General features: G+C 44.7%; 1 protein-coding gene across 2 annotated transcripts in view; it reads right to left on the bottom strand.

The window, feature by feature from the left end:
- LOC112249055 (coiled-coil domain-containing protein 102A) overlaps positions 1 to 22,916 on the bottom strand; it is a 77,297-nt gene that overhangs the window by 48,314 nt on the left and 6,067 nt on the right. Inside the window, exon 2 of one of the 2 annotated variants that reach the window (XM_042320913.1) lies at positions 21,014 to 21,073. The exons of the other annotated variant lie outside the window; for it this stretch is intronic. The gene's annotated coding sequence lies outside the window, so the exon portion shown is untranslated. The remainder of the gene's footprint in view (positions 1 to 21,013; positions 21,074 to 22,916) is intronic. 2 annotated transcript variants of the gene reach the window in all.

Genomic DNA, 22,916 nt, shown 5'->3' with positions numbered 1-22,916 from the left:
GTCGCAATTGTAAATGAGAACTTGTTCTCAACTTGCCTACCTGGTTAAATAAAGGTGAAATAAATAAAAAATAAATAAAAATTACATGGATGTATTCGGCTTTTGTGTGGAAGCGAGGAGATGCTAAATGTGTTCATGTTAATTAACGGTCAATTACAGTGAGACCGACAGTTATTTGTTTGACAATCACCAGCTGATGAAATGAATTCAACGCTCTAGTCTACTCCTATCCTATGATCATCAATTGCCACAGCAAAACAGTCTGGTCGATAAAAAAGTAACATAAAGTCCAATGTCCCTGTGGAGTTCAGAAATATGTTCTGGGACCAGTCTGAGTAGGCGAGATACAATAGGCCATCCTCTTCATACTGTTCTGGTGCCAGTAACAGGAGGTTACAGATGAATGGTCACATGTCGGAGATTACCTAGAGCCAGTACATCTTGAAGAAAATTGCAACGGTCATTTGTAAACAGCTAATGATGAGAAAAAAAAGCTTCAACTAGCACCATGGCAACCCAGTAAACCCATTGACTTCAAGCATGTCCAGATTCAGACTTCGGCCTAACACCGTGGCAACTTGCAGTCCAAAGACTCCGATGAACCGGTTACCAGGAAAGTATGCAGAAAGACAAATACTCTACAGACTCTACACAACCCAACAGTCCCCGGAAGGTGGGGGGCCCCCCAGATAGCATTTGAATGGCATGCCGTGGCAAAAATGTTTAGAATTACAGGAAACCGTTGTCAACCACATCAAGAATACATTTGCATTTGCTGACAGTGAGGGTAGATGTGACAGACAGAAAAAGAAGAGAGGATAGTGAATTTATTTGAATTTTTATTTAACTAGGCAGGTCATTTAATAAGAACAAATTCTTATTTACAACGACGGCCTACACGGCCAAACCCTAATGATGCTGGCCAATTGTGCGCCACCCTATGGGACTCCCCATCACAGCCAGTTGTGATAAAGCCTGGAATGAAACCAGGGTCTGTAGTGATGCCTCTAGCGCTGTGAGAGAGAGAGAGAGAGAGAGAGAGGGGGCTGGATGAGACCGTTTGAGCTGGTTTCTTGTGAGGGCAGAAACCGAATCTCAGATAATTAATTTCCGATTCCAGAGGCACCGACAGCATGGTTTATATATGTTTGAGAATGAGGCGACTGAAGAGTCTGGAAGGACTTTGGTGTAAAAGGATATGAATTCTCAAATCAACGCCCCAAACAAACTCTCTGGGGTGTAAAACACGAGATGTGCTTGGAGTCCAGTACAGAATCCCTCGGCTGATCACCCTCAGGGCCTGTATCTGACATGTTCACTGCAACTTAATCACACCAGACCTATAACACAGCGTGTGTGAGGGAGACTCCTTTAACGGATCAATTGCATGGCTGAGCCATAATTATTTGCTCTGGCTTAAGGGAAGCTGTTTATATGCTGATGAGAGAGACTAAATATAAAAATACACCCACCGTAGGCTACTAGTGTGTGGCACGCCAAACGTACAAAGATGCAAATAGCGGAATAAACATAGCAATGATTCTGCAGTTATAGGCCAACACATTAGTCCCAAACACTGAGCAGCAAACTCACCAGTTCCTGTGAGTAACACATTTATGAGGAAAGCTCGTACACCATGCTTTCTCTCAAAGATCTTGTCGAAAATACCATCTCTGTCTCTGCCTGTTCTCTGCCTGGTCTCTGTACAAGTGGATATCTTGAGGAATCTCAAACACAAAGGAGATGATATGAAAGACCGGGAGCAGTGCTGTCAGAGATGTATCATGTATCTATGTAACACCTTCACTGCCTGCATTATCCTTGTGATACATATTCTCCATTTCATATTCATTAACATCTCACTATGCCATGCCATTTGAATGTCCCCTCCATATGAACTCCCTGCCTAACCCCCCTAGTAGGCACCCACCTCTCTCACTAACTCACTCTGTCACTCCCCACCAGGGCTCACGCTACAGCTCAGAGACGGTGGTTGGAGTCAGCTGAGGCAGCCCAGTAGAGTAAGGAGATAAACCTCCCACTTCCTATCACTGATACTGAACACTATCCTCTGAGAGTCTTGTCTCGTACTCTCTATAAGGCAGACAGAGACAGAGAGGGAGATGGTTTGGGCCCTGTCGCCTTTGTACGATATCTCCGCCAGGGATATGTGACAACGAGCAACTGTCAGGGGGAGATCACCTGTCAAGGTTCCAAAAAGGATGTCAGCCAACGAGCAACATACACAGAAACACACACACCGGCTCCGTCTGCACCACAAACCATCTCTGTTGTCCCCCCGCATGGAAAGGGAATGCTTTTATGGAGAGAAAAAGTGAATATATATAAGTATTAGATGTCGACCGATTAATAGGAATGTAAGAAAGTTAATGTTTAAGTTCCTTGCTCAGAACATGAGAACATATGAAAGTTGGTGGTTCCTTTTAACATGAGTCTTCAATATTCCCAGGTAAGAAGTTTTAGGTTGTAGTTATTATAGGAATTATAGGACTATTTCCCTCTATACCATTTGTATTTCATTAACCTTTGACTATTGGATGTTCTTATAGGCACTTTAGTATTGCCAGTGTAACAGTATAGCTTCCGTCCCTCTCCTCGCCCCTGCCTGGGCTCAAACCAGCAACACAACGACAACAGCCACCATCGAAGCAGCGTTACCCATGCAGAGCAAGGAGAACAACTACTAGAAGGCTCAGAGCGAGTGACGTTTGAAACGCTATTAGCGCGTGCTAACTACCTAGCCATTTCACCTCGGTTACACCAGCCTCATCTCGGGAGTTGATAGGCTTGAAGTCATAAACAGTGCAATGATTGACACACAACGAAGAGCTGCTGGCAAAACGCACGGAAGTGCTGTTTGAATTCATGTTTACGCGCCTGCTTCTGCCTACCACCGCTCAGTCAGATACTTAGATACTTGTATGCTCAGTCAGATTATATGCAACGCAGGACACGCTAGATAATATCTAGTAATATCATCAACCATGTGTAGTTAACTAGTGATTATGATTGATTGTTTTTTATAAGATAAGTTTAATGCTAGCTAGCAAGTTACCTTGGCTTACTGCATTCGCGTAACAGGCAGTCTCCTTGTGGAGTGCAACGAGAGAGAGGCAGGTCGTTATTGCGTTGGACTAGTTAACTGTAAGGTTGCAAGAATGGATCCCCCGAGCTGACAAGGTGAAAATCTGTCGTTCTGCCCCTGAACGAGGAGGTTAACCCACCGTTCCTAGGCCGTCATTGAAAATAAGAATGTGTTCTTAACTGACTTGCCTAGTTAAATAAAGGTATATAAAAAATATTTTAAATAAATAAATAATACAAATGTTAAAAATCGGCAAATCGGCGCCCAAAAATAGCCATTTCCGATTGTTATGAAAACTTGAAATCGGCCCTAATTAATCGGCCATTCCGATTAATCGGTCGGCCTCTAGTTTAGACCTAGGCCTACATGGAGGGGGCAATACCGTATGGCTTCAATGAATTAATCAAGCACTAAGTTGCTCCTCAGTATCAGGATTGCAAAGAAAATTATTTAGAACTCCTGCGTAGGAATGTTCTACTTAGCAACTGTCTCCTTTGAGTAGACAGTATGGAGGTTGAACAGTATGCTAAAATACATTTCTTTCAAACAGACAGACAAGACATTGCACCTAAATTTGGTTTCACAAAGCAAACATGCATACATTTAAATGGAGCGCAGTTAACAACACCACAGCTACAGTACTATAGCTGTAGAGACATTTTTGCAGGGTCATGACTATTGTCAACCACATTAAGAATACATTTGCATTTGCTGATAGTGAGGGTAGACATGACAGACAGACAAATAAATTATTGTTTACAATGACAGCCTACACAGCTAAACCCTAACGATGCTGGGTCAATTGTGTGCCACCCTATGGAACGCCCAATCACAGCCAGTTGTGATACAGCCTGGAATTGAACCAGGGTCTGTAGTGATGCCCCTAGCACTGAGATGTAGGGCTTTAGAGCACTGCGCCACTCAAGAGCCCTAAGAAAGAAAGAGAGCGTTAGAGAAAGAGAGAGGGGGCTAGATGAGACAGTTATAGCTGGTTTCTTGTAAGAGCAGTAACCGAAACTCAGATCATGAATTTCCGGTTCCCAGAGGCAGTGACAGCATGGTTTATCTATGTTTGAGAATGAGGCGACAGACATTGCACTTAAATGTGGTTACACAAAGGAAACATGCATAGATTCAAATGGAGAGCAGTTGAAAAAAACAACAGATACATTACTCTATCTGTAGAGACTGCAGGCTCTTCCTGTCACCCCATTTCAGAGGTCAGGGATGAAGAGTGTTTGTGTCTCTTTCTGGAATATCGCAGAGTGTGTATGGATGCTAAGAAAATTGGCTAGGCTGTTGCGTCTCGCTACATAATGCTCAAAGACCCATCTCAACAATACCAAAGCCGACTGACAGACTAACACTTGTCAACATGCCAATCAAAAGTTCAAGTTGATCTTCGGACCCATCCATGACCTAGAAGGTCAGCTGATGTTCTATTCATTATCTCATTGGTTTGAATGGATCTGTTGTCTCCCTCTTATGGCTCCAGGGGGATTTGTTCACCTTCACTGATCTGAGTCTTGTAGGGAAACGTCAAAGAGGTGAACAAGGTATTGGACCGGGAAGTGATCCTAATACTGAGTGACTACTGCAGTCAGATACAATAAACACAAACAAAAGTCTAGTCAATGAACTTCAAGAGACAAAAAGTGGGGCAAATCAACGTTGGCTCTACAACGGGGGAGTGAAAGAAATTGTGCAAGAGGGAGCTAGTTTCAAAAAGACTCCAGATGGAGAGAAGAGATGGACAGAGACTGTAAACCACAAAAGAAAAGAACAAAGTAAAAGCTGGAGCTGAGTTTTTGCATTTCAATACAATCTGCTCCAAGACAGTGGTATCAGGGGTCAGCGATCCCAAAATGAAATGCCTCTATAAACAAGCCGATTACTCTGGGGAACTTCCTTTGGGAACTGGTTCCAGCTGGAGGATCCACGCTCATGTGGGATGTGTGGAATCCAGCCGATAGCTGCAGGATAGTGAGAAATGAAACACAGAAAGAGAGAGTAGAGTACAAACCACCACTCAAAGCAACAGAAACAAATGTGAATAGATGTGTTTTACTATAAAGTGTGTTGCAATTTTAAATGCACTTGAAATAAAGTTGGATTCGATGTATACTGTAAGACAACCATGACATTTACTGTATATGCAAATTCTATTCCATCTAGACGTGTATCTATGTGGGGTAAAATGGTTAGGGAATACAAGGACAAAGTGCTGTCACTACACACAGCCCGGTGTTGACGTGAGAAAGCGGTGTTCTGCCATCAGAAGTAGAGGGGAGACAGTGACGGTGTTCTGCCATCAGAAGTAGAGGGGAGACTGTGACGTAAATTGAGGACGAGATTGTCAGAACTGCCAGGGCCATTTAGAGGATGCAGGCAGAGAATTCTACCCACGTGGGAAACATGCTGTCACGGACCCCCCCCTCCCTCCCTTATATAAAAAGCACAACCGCTTTAGTTGTTACAGACTGTATTGTGCAATGTCTGAAAGTGCATATCCCAGTTGGCTACACTCCAGCACCTTGCGGTTTTAGATCTGAAACTGCCAAAGTTAAGAAGGAAGTCAAACTTGACGTGTAGCCTAGGGTCTACAACCACAGTGTTTCTATCTTTCTTCCATCTTGGTGAAGTGGAAAGCATTTTCCTTTGTCACTGCGCCATTCATTTTGATCTGAAAACAAACATGTAGCTATTAACCTGAGTGCTTGTCTCTGCATCTCTTTACTTAAAAGTGCAGAAAGCCACAGGAGCAGATCTGAGGTGGTAAACATAGACAGTGACGCTATCACTTTCTCTAAGTGCTTTGAGATGTTGTGTTATTGGTGCTACTGTAGGTGGGACAAGACTATGGGGCAAACGCTTACAGTAAATCAGCATAAGAGGAAACAGTTCACTTCACTACATCAAGTGACCTAAAAAGTACCGAACAATAGTCTCACTGACTATATATGTAGGGGGTGATGACAGAACTTCTGGTTCATTTTAATCTAGCTCATGTTATTCAATGGAGAAAATCATTGTACTGTGATTTCGGGCTCGCTAACGTTAAATACAACGCAATCAGGAAAATGGGTCATGATTTGGTCATCTTGGTCTCATGATATTAAATCTTCAGACTAGAGGTCGACCGATTATGATTTTTCAACGCCGATGCCGATACCGATTATTGGAGGACAAAAAAGCCGATACCGATTAGCCGGACGATTTTTAACATGTATTTGTAATAATGACAATTACAACAATACTGAATGAACACTTATTTTAACTTAATATAATACATCAATAAAATCAATTTAGCCTCAAATAAATAATGAAACGTGTTCAATTTGGTTTAAATAATGCAAAAACAAAGTGTTGGAGAAGAAAGTAAAAGTGCAATATGTGCCATGTAAGAAAGTTAACGTTTAAGTTCCTTGCTCAGAACATGAGAACATATGAAAGCTGGTGGTTCCTTTTAACGTGAGTCTTCAATATTCCCAGTTAAGAAGTTTTAGGTTGTAGTTATTATAGGAATTATAGGACTATTTCTCTATATGGATGTTCTTATAGGCACCTTAGTATTGCCAGTGTAACAGTATAGCTTCCATCCCTCTCCTCGCCGCTACCTGGGCTCGAACCAGGAACACATCGACAACAGCCACCCTCGAAGCAGCGTTACCCATGCAGAGCAAAGGGAACAACTACTCCAAGTCTCAGAGCGAGTGACATTTGAAACGCTATTATCGCGCACCCCACTAACTAACTAGCCATTTCACATTGGTTACACCAGCCTCATCTCGGGAGTTGATAGGCTTGAATTCATAAACAGCAGAGCTGCTGGCTGGTTGAATTAATGCTTACGAGCCTGCTGGTGCCTACCATAGCTCAGTCAGACTGCTCTATCAAACATAGACTTAATTATAACATACTAACACACAGAAATACGAGCCTTAGGTCAATAATATGGTCGAATCCGGAAACTATCATCTCAAAAACAAAACATTTATTCTTTCAGTGAAATACGGAACCGTTCCATATTTTATCTACCGGGTGGCATCCATCAGTCTAAATATTCCTGTTAATTGCACAACCTTCAATGTTATGTCATAATTACATAAAATTCTGGCAAATTAGTTCACAATAAGCCAGGCAGCCCAAACTGTTGCATATACCCTGACTCTGCGTACAATGAACGCAAGAGAAGTGACACAATTTCACCTGGTTAATATTGCCTGCTAACCTGGATTTCTTTTAGCTAAATATGCAGGTTTAAAAATATATACTTCTGTGTATTGATTTTAAGAAAGGCATTGATGTTTATGGTTAGGTATACGTTGGAGCAACAACAGTCCTTTTTCACGAATGCCCACTGCATCGATTATATGCAACACAGCACATGCTAGATAAACTAGTAATATCATCAACCATGTGTACTTAAAACTAGTAATTATGATTGATTGATTGATTTTAATAAGATAAGTTTAATGCTAAGTAGCGCCTTACCTTGGCTTCTTACTGCATTCGCGTAACAGGCAGGCTCCTCGTGATGCAGGTGGTTAGAGCATTGGACTAGTTAACCGTAAGGTTGCAAGATTGAATCCCTGAGCTGATAAGGTAAACATCTGTCGTTCTGCCCCTGAACAAGGCAGTTAACCCACCTTTCCAAGGCCGTCATTGAAAATAAGAATGTGTTCTTAACTGACTTGCCTAGTTAAATAAAGGTGTAAAAAAAAAGAAGAAACAAATCGGCAAAATCGGCGTCCAAAAATACCGATTTCCGATTGTTATGAAAACTTGAAATCGGCCATAATTAATCGGCCATTCAGATTAATCGGTCGACCTCTACTTCAGATAGCAACAGCAGAGGGAAGCGTTTTGCAAAACGTAAGTACTAGAGACTGAAACAAGATGGCAGAACATATGAAATCTGATCAATGTTTTTTTCAGTGAAGTTTGTCCAAATACTGCACACTGTGTCATAGCTCATTAAAATCTCTCAGTCTGTAGTGCCTAACTGCATTGGCAAGCAAAACAAATCACAAAATTCTAGACAGTAAAACAACAATCCATGGATTTTAGGGCTTGTTTCCTGTTGGGGGCCTGGATAATGGAGAGGGAGGGACAGGAATTGGGATCGGAGTATCACACAGCTGGTATAGCAGTCTCCATCTTCTACATACCAATGATCCGAACAACCTGCCCTGGCTGTGACTGTGCTCTTAATAGGGTTTCCACCCAGCAGGATGAGAGGGGACAATAAGAGGGTCAGGGCATAGCTGACCAGCAGAGAGAGGGGAGTCTGCCGGGTTCATCTCAAATTAAAGCTTGCTTTCACTGAGGACGTAAAGGTCAACACTAAAGTGTGACATTTTATTAGTCCCCATAAGGTCAACTGCTATATCTAGGGGGGGTTAGGGTTAACGTTAGAATTAGGGTTAGGAGCTAGGGTTAGTTTTAGGGTTGAGGTTAGGTGTTGAGATTGAGGTTACAGTTAAGGTTAGGGTTAGTTAGGGAAAATAAGATTTTGAATGGGACTGAATTGTGTGTCCCCACAAGGTTTGTTATACAAGACTGTGTGTGTGTGTGGAGGGGGCTGGTGACTGCGGGGGAAACTGATAGAATAGAAGCTGACAGAGGTGTGAGGCTGACTGAAGAAGCTGGCCGTTTTAATCCTGTTAGCTGGTGTCAGAGCACAAGAGGGACACGGCACAGAGAGGGGATGTTTCAACACGAATCAGCCATCAAATAAAGAACCATGACCTTCAGGGGCCCTAGGGGACATAAAAGTATCAGAGACGTATTTCTAACACACACACACACGCGCACACACACACACACACACACACACACACACACACACACACACACACACACACACACACACACACACACACACACACACACACAATATACTAACCAGAGACCAAACCACCTGTGGCTTACACTCACTCTCTCACACATGTATTGACACATAAATACATTATGTTCATGTACTCACTCCCAAAGATGGGTTTAGGCAGAAAAAAATCCCATCTTTTGTCCCTGCCTGTGAGTTTTTGAGACACTGCCCACAGACTATTTGGTTTCCGCTCCGACTCATTACAACAATATGAGAGCTGAATGGATTCCCTCCCCAACCCCTTCCCTCAGACTGGAGGTAGGCAGTGAGTAGAGGGCAAGGTGCATGGTGCTAACCATAGAAATATGACTAATTCTGTTTTTATGGTGCTAACCATGTGGAAGTGGGTGTTTAGGAGGTGCGGCAGAACTTCCCGGTGTAAATAACTGAACCCCAACATAGTGTTTCCTTCACTGGACACAAACTCCACTGTAGAAAGTCATTCTGGGTCTGAATACTTTCCGAAGGCACTGTATTGTTTGCTAAGAATGTACCGACCTTGCCGATAATGAGTCTCAGTAGAGAGAGTTTAAGAATTAAGTATTTAATGGCCATCAGGAATTTCCTGCAGTCTCCCTCTGATGTGTCTAATCTGATGTGATTTATATTTAATTTGTTAGAAGACGTGTCATACACCATTCATTAAAAATCCAATCAGTTGCACCTCAGTCACCCTGGAGGATATTTGTTTTATTTATTTAACTAAGCAAGCAAGCTAAGAACACATTCTTATTTACAATGACGGCCTACCCCGGCCAAATCCTAACGATGCTGGGTCAATTGTGCACCGCCCTATGGGACTCCCAATCACGGCCGGTTGTGATACAGCCCAGGATCGAACCAGGGTCTGTAGCGACGCCTCTAGCACTAAGATGCAGTGCCTTAGTCCAGCTGCGCCACTCGGGAGCCCCAAAAGAAGAATCAAGAGAATTGCACCAAAGCTGTTCATACCATTTACGTGTCAGCCAAAGGTAAACCCAGAGAGGGAATCTTAATCTGCAGGAAAACTGCTGTGTCTTGGAAGTTTCACTTCAGGTTGACACTAGGGGGCAATAGGAGGTGATGTGCAGTGCCACCCTGCAGCTAGCCTGAATACATGAATGACTAAGCAGCAGCAGCCAGCTAATTAACACTGGAGCTGATCATGCTAATGACACAGCACCACAGCACCTGGCAACAGGGCTCTGCTCTACCGCCTACAGGGATTACATCACGTTGTCTCCTTTGCTAACAATAACCAAGGATCTGAGGGGGAGAAGCTAGCTGCCTTCAGGCTACGTTGATCTTGCAGTTTTGTCACCCGTCCAGCAAGTCTGACAAGTAATTCATGAAGGGAAGCAGAGCTGTCTTTAACTCAATATGCAATATGCTAACTGTAATCGCCCCCTTCCCTTTCAATCATTTGCTTACACGCGTATTTCTCTCCTCCCTATGACCAGGGCTGTCTTCCTGAAGGGCAGAGTTATTCTGAGCTCCAGTTTGTGGTCAGGTGGTCATTTCCCTGTCCTGAATCTTCCTCACTACACTTCATCATCCTGTCACTGTACAGGACATAGGGCCTGTGGACACCTGGCATCGCCGCTTTAACAGAGTTACAGCAGCTTTCCAGCAGTCACATCGGGCACCATTAACAAACACACACACTGGACTGCAAGATAGAGGGTTGAGGAAAAAGAGGGGTGGTAAACAGTGAGGCAATGGTAAAGCAATAAAAGACTGGAAAGCTTAAAGAAGAGCTTCGACCGAAGGTCAAAATAGCGTGGGTGACGGGTCAGTGCAAAATGCAAACGCTGAACCCTATGTGCTTGATTAAACGGCTTCTATGGATTGTATGGCGACACGTGGATCATTGTTGACTTGCCATGTTAAATATGTTGTACAGTATGAATCACTAGTGCCTCGCAATGGGAAACATATGTGAAGGATAATATATGACGTGAATAACGATGTGCATTGCCTTAACTCCCTCGAGCTATGGAAAGGGATTTTGCAAAGAAACAAAGACGGAGAACTGGAGAGAAGTAGAAATGCCAGTATTCACATTCACAGACCGTGAAGCCGAGCACGCCGAGACTTGTGAAGGAAATGGACAGCTTCAGTGGCTGGATAGACCATGTGGTTACTGAGATCCGGGTGACAGAAAAGCGGCAGCCTTGATAAGGAATAGGGAAAGATGTGGTGAGTGAGAGACATTTCAGTCAGATAATTAGGGAGGGAGCAGAGCAGACCATGTGAGGCAGTAGCTGAGGGAGAGGTGGAGAAGAGGAGGGAGGAGAGGAGGCCTTTGACAGGGCAGCCGACTCAGCCGTAGTTGGGGGGGTATAACAGGCTTTTCAGAGGGCAGCAGATGGGAGAGTAGAGGCCTCTATTGATGGGGTTCCCCCTCTGGATATAAAAACATACAGGTTATTTAAAGCCCAGAGTCAGCCTGCCCTTCCGCCATCCACCATGCAGGCACAAACACACTCATGTGATTTACTACCGGCCCCATTACCCATTAGAGAGGAGAGGCAGATGAGAGATGGGAGGGTAGGTGAAAGGAGAGCAGGGGAATGAATAGGAGATGTCACGGCTGTGTAAGTATGAGGAAGTACCATGGAAGAATGTGTGAATGAGTGTGTGACTCATCGTGTGAGCGCTTGTGGTAACGTGTGTCGGGTTGGAGTGCAGAGCGAATGTTCACTCCTTTTCACTACCCGTTCTGACACTATGGGCTCTTATGAAAATCCTTTTGTGTGTACAAAATTTGGGTGTAAGGCGTGTGTTTGTGTGTGTGTGTAGTTGAATGACCCGACGCTTTCTCTCTTTTGCTGAAACTAAATGAAGCTTGTTTGGCATCCCAATAAACACACTATAAAAGTTTTTCACCAGTGGGCCACGGCTCTGTGGCTCTTTTGTTCTGAGGGAGGTTTGGGCAGCAGCAGAGGGGAAATAAGACACAGCCATGTAACCCATGAAAGAGACCCAGGAGCTATGGAGCAAAACAGACAGGGTTGGCTTAGATTGTTAACAACATGTTAACTACATTTCGTCTCCAATGTTTATTGAAAATATAAATAATGTTGCACAATGGGCACTTGTTGCCTCTCAAATACATTGTTACAGTTGTTTGTTAGCTAGCTAGCAGTTTTTTTTGCCACATAAGCATGGACGTGACATGAGTCAAAACACCTCAAGGTATCAAGAACAAGATAATACTAACTGAAATGAGCCACTTACGATTCCCCACATGGCAGTTTTTTGTCATTGTTGCTCGGTATCTGGCCATCCAGAACAACAACACACGGCCTTCTGCCTCATTGAAGCGTGTAAATCGTTTTATCAGCTAAGGATTGGTTACCACACATATACTGTATACAGTCATGGCCAAAGGTTTTGAGAATGACACAAATATTAATTTTCACTAAGTCTGCTGCCTCCAGAATGTTATGAAGAGTGATCAGATGAATTGCAATTCATTGCAAAGTCCCTGTTTGCCATGCAAATTAACTGAATCACCAAAAAAACATTTCCACAGCATTTCAGCCCAGCCACAAAAGGACCAGCTGACATCATGTCAGTGATTCTCTCGTTAACACAGGTGTGAGTGTTGATGAGGACAAGGCTGGAGATCATCCTTCTGTTCACCTGATTTAGAATTCCTCACAATCAAATGTAGACCGCATTATCTACCAAGAGAATTCTCTTCGATTATAATCACAGCCGTATATATTCCCCCCCAAGCAGACACATCGATGGCTCTGAACGAACTTTGTTTGACTCTTTGCAAACTGGAATCCATACATCCTGAGGCTGCATTCATTGTAGCTGGGGATTTTAACAAGGCTAATCTGAAAACAAGACTCCCTAAATTGTATCAGCATATCGACTGCGTAACCAGGGCGGGAAAAACCTTGGATCATTGTTACTCTAACTTCCGCGACGCATATAAGGCCCTGCCCCGCCCTCCTTTCGGAAAAGCTGACCACGACTCCATTTTGCTGATCCCTGCCTACAAACAGAAGCTAAAACAAGAAGCTCCCACGCTGAGGTCTGTCCAACGCTGGTCCGACCAAGCTGATTCCACACTCCAAGACTGCTTCCATCACGTGGACTGGGATATGTTTCGTATTGCGTCAGACAGCAACATTGACGAATACGCTGATTCGGTGTGCGAGTTCATTAGAACGTGTGTTGAAGATGTCGTTCCCATAGCAACGATTAAAACATTCCCTAACCAGAAACCGTGGATTGATGGCAGCATTCGCATGAAACTGAAAGCGCGAACCACTGCTTTTAATCAGGGCAAGGTGACTGGTAACATGACTGAATACAAACAGTGCAGTTATTCCCTCCGCAAGGCTATCAAACAAGCTAAGCGTCAGTATAGAGACAAAGTAGAATCTCAATTCAACGGCTCAGACACAAGAGGTATGTGGCAGGGTCTACAGTCAATTACGGACTACAAGAAGAAAACCAGCCCAGTCACGTACCAGGATGTCTTGCTCCCAGGCAGACTAAATAACTTTTTGGCCCGCTTTGAGGACAACACAGTGCCACTGACACGGCCTGCAACGAAAACATGCGGCCTCTCCTTCACTGCAGCCGAGGTGAGTAAAACATTTAAACGTGTTAACCCTCGCAAGGCTGCAGGCCCAGACGGCATCCCCAGCCGCGCCCTCAGAGCATGCGCAGACCAGCTGGCTGGTGTGTTTACGGACATATTCAATCGATCCCTATACCAGTCTGCTGTTCCCACATGCTTCAAGAGGGCCACCATTGTTCCTGTTCCCAAGAAAGCTAAGGTAACTGAGCTAAACGACTACTGCCCCGTAGCACTCACTTCCGTCATCATGAAGTGCTTTGAGAGACTAGTCAAGGACCATATCACCTCCACCCTAACTGACACCCTAGACCCACTCCAATTTGCTTACCGCCCAAATAGGTCCACAGACGATGCAATCTCAACCACACTGCACACTGCCCTAACCCATCTGGACAAGAGGAATACCTATGTGAGAATGCTGTTCATCGACTACAGCTCGGCATTTAACACCATAGTACCCTCCAAGCTCGTCATCAAGCTCGAGACCCTGGGTCTCGACCCCGCCCTGTGCAACTGGGTACTGGACTTCCTGACGGGCCACCCCCAGGTGGTGAGGGTAGGCAATAACATCTCCACCCCGCTGATCCTCAACACTGGGGCCCCACAAGGGTGCATTCTGAGCCCTCTCCTGTACTCCCTGTTCACCCATGACTGCGTGGCCACGCACGCCTCCAACTCAATCATCAAGTTTGCGGACGACACAACAGTGGTAGACTTGATTACTAACAACGACGAGACGGCCTACAGGGAGGAGGTGAGGGCCCTCGGAGTGTGGTGTCAGGAAAATAACCTCACACTCAAAGTCAACAAAACTAAGGAGATGATTGTGGACTTCAGGAAACAGCAGAGGGAACACCCCCCTATCCACATCGATGGAACAGTAGTGGAGAGGGTAGTAAGTTTTAAGTTCCTCGGCATACACATCACAGACAAACTGAATTGGTCCACTCACACAGACAGCATCGTGAAGAAGGCGCAGCAGCGCAGGAGGTTGAAGAAATTCGGCTTGTCACCAAAAGCACTCACAAACTTCTACAGATGCACAATCGAGAGCATCCTGGCGTGCTGTATCACCGCCTGGTACGGCAACTGCTCCGCCCACAACCGTAAGGCTCTCCAGAGGGTAGTGAGGTCTGCACAACGTATCACCGGGGGCAAACTACCTGCCCTCCAGGACACCTACACCACCCAATGTCACAGGAAGGCCATAAAGATCATCAAGGACAACAACCACCTGAGCCACTGCCTGTTCACCCCGCTATCATCCAGAAGGCGAGGTCAGTACAGGTGCATCAAAGCTGGGACCGAGAGACTGAAAAACAGCTTCTATCTCAAGGCCATCAGACTGTTAAACAGCAACCACTAACACTGAGTGGCCGCTGCCAACACACTGACTCAACTCCAGCCACTTTAATAATGGGAATTGATGGGAAATTATGTAAAATATATCACTAGCCACTTTAAACAATGCTACCTAATATAATGTTTACATACCCTACATTATTCATCTCATATGTATACGTATATACTGTACTCTATATCATCTACTGCATCCTTATGTAATTACATGTATCACTAGCCACTTTAACTATGCCACTTTGTTTACATACTCATCTCATATGTATATACTGTACTCGATACCATCTACTGTATCTTGCCTATGCTGCTCTGTACCATCACTCATTCATATATCTCTATGTACATATTCTTATCCCCTTACACTGTGCATAAGACAGTAGTTTTGGAATTGTTAGTTAGATTACTTGTTGGTTATTACTGCATTGTCGGAACTAGAAGCACAAGCATTTCGCTACACTCGCATTAACATCTGCTAACCATGTGTATGTGACAAATACATTTGATTTGATTTGTCATGCTGATTGAGTTCGAATAACAGACTGGAAGCTTCAAAAGGAGGGTGGTGCTTGGAATCATTGTTCTTCCTCTGTCAACCATGGTCACCTGGAAGGAAACACGTGCCGTCATCATTGCTTTGCACAAAAAGGGCTTCACAGGCAAGGATATTGCTGCCAGTAAGATTGCACTTAAATCAACCATTTATCGGATCATCAAGAACTTCAAGGAGAGCGGTTCAATTGTTGTGAAGAAGGCTTCAGGGCGCCCAAGAAAGTTCAGTAAGCGCCAGGACCGTCTCCTAAAGTTGATTCAGCTGCGGGATCGGGGCACCACCAGTACAGAGCTTTCTCAGGAATGGCAGCAGGCAGGTGTGAGTGCATCTGCACGCACAGTGAGGGCGAAGACTTTTGGAGGATGGCCTGGTGTCAAGAAGGGCAGCAAAGAAGCCACTTCTCTCCAGGAAAAACATCAGGGACAGACTGATATTCAGCAAAAGGTACAGGGATTGGACTGCTGAGGACTGGGGTAAAGTCGTTTTCTCTGATGAATCCCCTTTCCGATTGTTTGGGGCATCTGGAAAAAAGCTTGTCCGGAGAAGACAAGGTGAACGCTACCATCAGTCCTGTGTCATGCCAACAGTAAAGCATCCTGAGACCATTCATGTGCGGGGTTGCTTCTCAGCCAAGGGAGTGGGCTCACTCACAATTTTGCATAAGAACACAGCCATGAATACAGAATGGTACCAACACATCCTCTGAGAGCAACTTCTCCCAACCATCCAGGAACAGTTTGGTGACGAACAATGCCTTTTCCAGCATTATGGAGCACCTTGCCATAAGGCAAAAGTGATGACTAAGTGGCTCGGGGACCAAAACATCAATATTTTGGGTCCATGGCCAGGAAACTCCCCAGACCTGAATCCTATTGAGAACTTGTGGTCAATCCTCAAGAGGCGGGTGGACAAACAAAAACCCACAAATTCTGACAAACGCCAAGCATTGATTATGCAAGAATGGGCTGCCATCAGTCAGGATGTAGCCCAGAAGTTAATTGACAGCATGCCGGGGCGGATTGCAGAGGTCTTGAAAAAGAAGGGTCAACACTTCATATATTGACTCTGCATCAACTTCATGTAATTGTCAATAAAAGCCTTTGACACTTATGAAATGCTTGTAAATGCTTCAGTATTCCATAGTCAAATCTGACACAAATATCTAGACAGTGAAGCAGCAAACTTTGAGTAAATTCATATTTTTGTCATTCTCAAAACTTTTGGCCACGACTGTACATGTCTGCATAAACAAATGCACGCAACACAACACACATATTGAACATATCTTGAAGGCTTCACTGATATGTAATAATAATTTGGTATAGTTATTTGTCTAATTTCACACATGTACAAGAGTGTATTACACACGTGTGAATTGGAAATGTGTATTTTGTGTATCCCAACTCCCCCTGAGACACCCTTGGAGAGTGGAGTCACAGCCAGCCACACCCTGGAGCAATTAGGGCTACATGCCTTGCTCCAGGGCACAGCGACATATTTTATACCTTGTCGGCTCATGGATTCGAGGTAGCGACCTTTCGGTTACTGGCCCAACGCTCCAGGCTACCTGGTGCCGGTGTTGTTGCAATGATGTGCTGGGTTCAGCATAGTGACCTTTCGGTTACTGGCCCAACGCTCCAGGCTACCTGGTGCCGGTGTTGTTGCAATGATGTGCTGGGTTCAGCATAGTGACCTTGCTCTGTCTCAGAGTTGTCTCTCCCTGTGTATTGCTGACTGAGTGTCCTGAGTCTAAAGCAGCTCTGCATCACAGTGTGGTGCAGTATCAAATAGCCATCATTTATTCAGCAGCCAGCACAGAGCCCAGGCAGGCCAGGAAGTGATGGAGGGCTGGAGAGATACTGTTTGACTGCATGTTTCACTGCCTGCTCTCTGCAGCTTGGTGAGACTATATATCTTTCAGCCCTGTGTTACAGCTCCTAAGCCAAGAGTAGATCACATCTGACTGCAGGGTACGAGCTTCAAAGCGTGAAACAAATGAATTCATTTTGATGGGCTATTGCTGCATAAACTTTAAGGTTAGTGTTAAGTTTAGGCATTAACACCCGAAATCTTAAGGTTAGGCATTCTGCCTCTGATGCAAAGGTTGCTATTTCGAATCCAGCAATAGAAAGTAGGTTTTTAAATGTTTGTATTAAGCCTATCCCAAGCCTTAATGCCTAACCTTAAGGTAAGGGTTAACTCTAAATATTTAAGGTAAAGGTTAAGGTTTGGGATAGGATTAATTGTTATTTTTCTTAAGGTTAGGCATTCTGTCTCTAATTCCAAAGGTTGCAAGTTTGAATTCAGCAACAAAAAATATATATATATATATATTTCTATATACATATTTTTGTATTAAGCCTATCCCAAGCCTTAACCCTTACCTTAAGGTTAGGCATTAACTCGGAATGGTTAAGGTAAGGGTTCATGTTTAGGATTGTCTTAAAACAAACATTTAAAAAACAACTTTCTATCACTGGATTTGAACTTGGAACCTTCTGTTCCTATGCTTCACCATTCCCGTCCACAACACCCTAGTAAAACTGAAACCTACTTGAAGGTAACGGTGCTCACTGGTGCACCTAGTGCCCAGTTTCCACATCATCTCCCGACGTCCTCAGACATGGATGGACGTCGAATACTGACATGGCTGGTTTGGACGGAGTACAAACCCCAATTTATCGCTCTGCATTAGGGGGGGTCAAACTTTCTGGGATTAGGGGGTAGAGAGGGAGGGGCAAATCACCCATACAAACTCCAACAGAAACACACATAAAGTTGGTTGTAAAGGCCATCTGGTCCGTTGTTAGGTTATTTCCTTGTTGGAGCAGAGTGACACAAGGCTCAGACCTGTCCTGTGGGCCGGGGGATGAGACGACTTAACCCCCCTTACAGGCATCTCCTGCATGCACTGCAATGACCCAGCAGGATTAGGACATTTGTTTGAACGAAGCTGGGGGTGTAGGGAGAAGACACCCGTCACAGTAGATTGTCAGGAGGTGCAAAATAAACAATCCCAATATATCCACTATCCCTCAGTTTAGTCAGTTTATCCTCTCTTCTACCATCACCTCATTCCTTCTCCTTGTCCAATGGTACCACTCCTCTATTCTTCCCACTATCTTCTCCTTCCTCCTCCTGCCTCTCTGCTCTCACTACTGGGGCTATGGTGGTTAGAGCAGATTCTGAGCGACAGAGTGAATCCTGCTTCTCCTCTCCTCCTCAGTGGAGCTGCTCCTCTCTGCAGGGCCCGTCAGCTCAGTGAGGAGTCCTGCTGTTTCAATCAGACGAAAACACCACTAGTCCACCACACCCTCCCATCTGTCCCCCTGTCTCTCGGCTCCCCTTTCCTTAATCATTCCTGTCCCCAAAACAGCATTTCTTTTCCATTCAAATAGTATCGATAAACATGCCACCACAATCAGGAGTAATTTGCAGTAACACAATTTCAGCTTGCACGGTTGAATAAAAATTGGAAATGTACCACATCACATGTTGTTGAGGAACTTCATGGGATGACTTTACCTCCTAGGATGGGTCCCAGTGTTTCTTCACTCTCAGTGTAAAGTGTGCTCATGAACACATCAGCCAAGTGGATGAGTGTACAAGCTGCCTCTAAAGAGCCATTATTTACACACAACTTAAAGGTTAAGTCAATAAATTGTTTGGGTAGACAGGTGTCAAGGAGAGTAAGGGAGAGCGAGAGAGAGAGAGAACACGATAGAGACTCTCAGTGAGTTTGTTTGACTCGCGGCAAGTGTCAAGGAGTAAGGAAAAAATGAAATGGGATGGTAAATACTGTGGCCGTAACATCAAGCAGGCACCTGGCTATGCGTTGCCGCTAAGTGCAATATGCCCAAACCCTCACCACAGGACTGAGTCCATACTAGTTCTGTAACACAGTGGGGTGGGGTAAAAGGAGTTAGTCACAAACGCTGGTGTGGGGACAGATCCTCAGTCCAGTTAGTAGTAGGTGTTAAGTTGCAGTAAAGGGATACAGGCTGTGCTGTTAAGTATGGATTAAAGCACCTTCAAATCAAATTATATTGGTCACATACAGGTGTTTAGCAGATGTTATTGCAGGTGTAGCGAAATGCTTGTGCTTCTAGTTCCGACAGTGCAGCAGTATGAAACAAGTAATACCTAACAATTTCACAACATATATACCCAATACACACAAATCTAAGTAAGGAATGGAATTAAGAATATATAAATATAAGGACGAGCAATGTCAGAGCAGCATAGACTAAGATACAGTAGACTAGTAGAGAATACAGTATATACTGTACATACAAGATGAGTAATGCAAGATATGTAAACATTATTAAAGTGACATTAGTGTTCCATTTATTAAAGTGGCCAATGATTTCAAGTCTGTGTATATAGGCAGTAGTTTATCTGTGCTAGTGATGGCTATTTAACAGTCTGATGGCCTTGAGATAGAAGCTGTTTTCAGTCTCTCGGTCCCAGCTTTGAGGCACCTGTACTGATGCCTTCTGGATGATAGCAGGGTGAACAGGCAGTGGCTCGGGTGGTTGTTGACCTTGATGATCTTTTTGGCCTTCCTGTGACATCAGCTGCTGTATGTGTCCTGGAGGGCAGGTAGTTTTCCCCCAGTGATGGGTTGTGCAGACCGCACCACCCTCTGGAGAGCCCTGCGGTTGTGGGCAGTGCAGTTGCCGTACCAGGCGGTGATACAGCCTGACTGGAGGCTCTCAATTGTGCATCTGTAAAAGTTTGTGAGGGTTTTAGGTGACAAGCCTAATTTCTTCAGCCTCCTGAGGTTGAAGAGGCGCTGTTGCACCTTCTTCACCACGCTGTCTGTGTGGGTGGACCCTTTCAGCTTGTCAGTGATGTGTATGCCGAGGAACTTAAAACTTTCCACCTTCTCCACTGCTGTCCCGTCGATGTGGATGGGTGACGCTCCCTCTGCTGTTTCAAGAAGTCCACGATCATCTCTTTTGTTTTGTTGAGTGAGAGGTTATTTTCTTAGCACCACACTCCCAGAGCCCTCAACTCCTCCCGGTAGGTTGTCTTGTCGTTGTTATAGTGTTAGTGTCTGCAAACCTGATGATTTAGTTGGAAGCGTGCTTGGCCACGCAGTCATGTGTGAACAGGGAGTACAGGAGGGGGCTGAGTATGCACCCTTGTGGGGCCCCAGTGTTGAGAATCAGCGAAGTGGAGGTGTTGTTTCCTACCTTCACCACCTGGGGGCGGCCCGCCAGGAAGTCCAGGACCCAATTGCACAGGGCGGGGTTCAGACAACACTATGGTGTTGAATGCTGAGCTATAGTCAAATAACATCATTCTTACATAGCTATTCCACTTGTCCAGATGGGATAGGGCAGTGTTTAGTGTGATGGCAATTGCATCGTCTATGGACCTATTGGCGCGGTAAGCAAATTATAGTGGGTCTAAGGTGACAGGTAAGATGGAGGTGATACGATCCTTGACTAGTCTCTCAAAGCACTTCATGATGACAGAAGTGAGTGCTTCAGGACGATAGTAATTTAGTTCAGTTACCTTTGCTTTCTTGGGTACAGGAACAATGGTGGCCCTCTTGAAGCATGTGGGGACAGCAGACTGGGATAGGGAGAGATTGAATATGTCTGTAAACACACCAGTCAACTGTCGCCCAATTTTTCAGTTTTTGATTTGTTAAAAAAGTTTGAAATATCCAATAAATGTCGTTCCACTTCATGATTGTGTCCCACTTGTTGTTGATTCTTCACAAAAAAATACAGTTTTATATCTTTATGTTTGAAGCCTGAAATGTGGCAAAAGGTCGCAAAGTTCAAGGGGGCCGAATACTTTCGCAAGACACTGTATAGGTAGAGATGCCTGGAGTTGTGCTGAGCAACTGTGCAGAGATTTTTGAAGAGTTACTTGTTCTTACTTTACATCAGAGGGTCCTGTTCCTGACAGGGGGCCCAACCCTATTAGCCGGGCATCATGAGTAAGTGGTGGCGGCTGTAAGGCAGAAGTAATTGAGCATTAAAGCTCTCTAAATCTGTCTGCACATGGGCGGACGGAGAGAAACCACAGGATCAGACATTATGATAGGCTCTCCCAGAAGGAATGGTTTTACTGTGACGCCAACTGCCAAGACAGGGAAACCGAATAACTCCAGGAAACTCAACAGAGGCTGACAAACGTTATTGTCTGAGACTCACATGTTGTCCCAGTTGGTGGCGGATCATCACAACAAAGCCCATTCAGTCAGTGTGGTCAGTGTGGTCAGACTACCTGTGGGTATTTCTGTGTAACTGGCTTTGAGTGCTGCACAGCAGTTGGATGAGGCTTCAGAGACCTTCATGTGAGGAACATAGGAACATAGTCCTCCCTCACGTCACTATGAAAGGCCGAACTGACGCCAGCCCAAAATAAATCTCTCTCATGGTCTTCTCATCAACATGCACAGAGGAAACAGGACGACAATAAAAGAAGGCATACCAGCATTCATGAGCTCATATTATTGGTCTGGTCAAGGCTGATGGTAGTCTTGGCCTCCACCAATGAAAAGTTAAAGAGATTAATTCAATTTCAATAAACGATCCATAAACACAGACTGCCTATGACTTGTTTTGCATCAGTGCTTTTATTACAGACATGTACCTACATTTGGTTTGCATGACACACTTGCGTCTTTTATAGACACCAAACACACTCATAAATACACAGCGCCCAATGGAATCTGGGCTCTATAACATTAGGGAGAGCAGAGCTAGGTTCTTTAATGTAGCCGAGGCCTGGTCCTCCTCACCATTCGTTCCACTGACGGACCAAACCAGGTCTGATGTCTGCACTCTGTGGACGTAAATAGGGGCCTCTTTCTCTAATAATGAAGTGCATAGCATGCCACAGTCCCTCTCAACCTAAAGCCACTAGCAGCTGCTTCTGGTGCATCTGGCAGACTGCTTAGAGAGGCACAGATCGTCCAATGATGTCAGTCCGTTTGTCCCACCCAAAAGGCTACAGGATGACTTACGGTCACTCCCTGGAGAGAGAGCAGCCAAACTTGTTTCCAGGTTGGAAGGAGAGGGAAGGGAATAGGGGGTTTGTCAGTGGTGGTCAGTCAATTCCCCAACTATGCTGTCTGCTCCACCCAAATCTCCTTCCTGTGGTCTCTGGACAACAACATAACAATCTCTGAAAACAACGTTAAAGTCACTCTCTCACAACACACACTCTCGGGTTAAGGACGCTAGAGTTAAACAGAAGGTTGCTTTAACGGCAGCAACCACAGCAAGATTGCTCGATAGTGATGCCCCATTGACAGACCAGACCAAAGGCATTCCATGCCTTGCTCAAATGTAACATTACTGCCAAACAGTAATTACAATGTCTTATATAAAGCTAAAGTTAGGCATTCTGTCAGCTTCACATGGAAAGACTTGCAGGCAGTACGGAGTTCACATCAATAGCC

Source organism: Oncorhynchus tshawytscha, linkage group LG04, assembly GCF_018296145.1.
Source record: "Oncorhynchus tshawytscha isolate Ot180627B linkage group LG04, Otsh_v2.0, whole genome shotgun sequence".
Taxonomy (NCBI): domain Eukaryota; kingdom Metazoa; phylum Chordata; class Actinopteri; order Salmoniformes; family Salmonidae; genus Oncorhynchus; species Oncorhynchus tshawytscha.
This window is presented reverse-complemented; position numbering and strand designations above follow the sequence as displayed.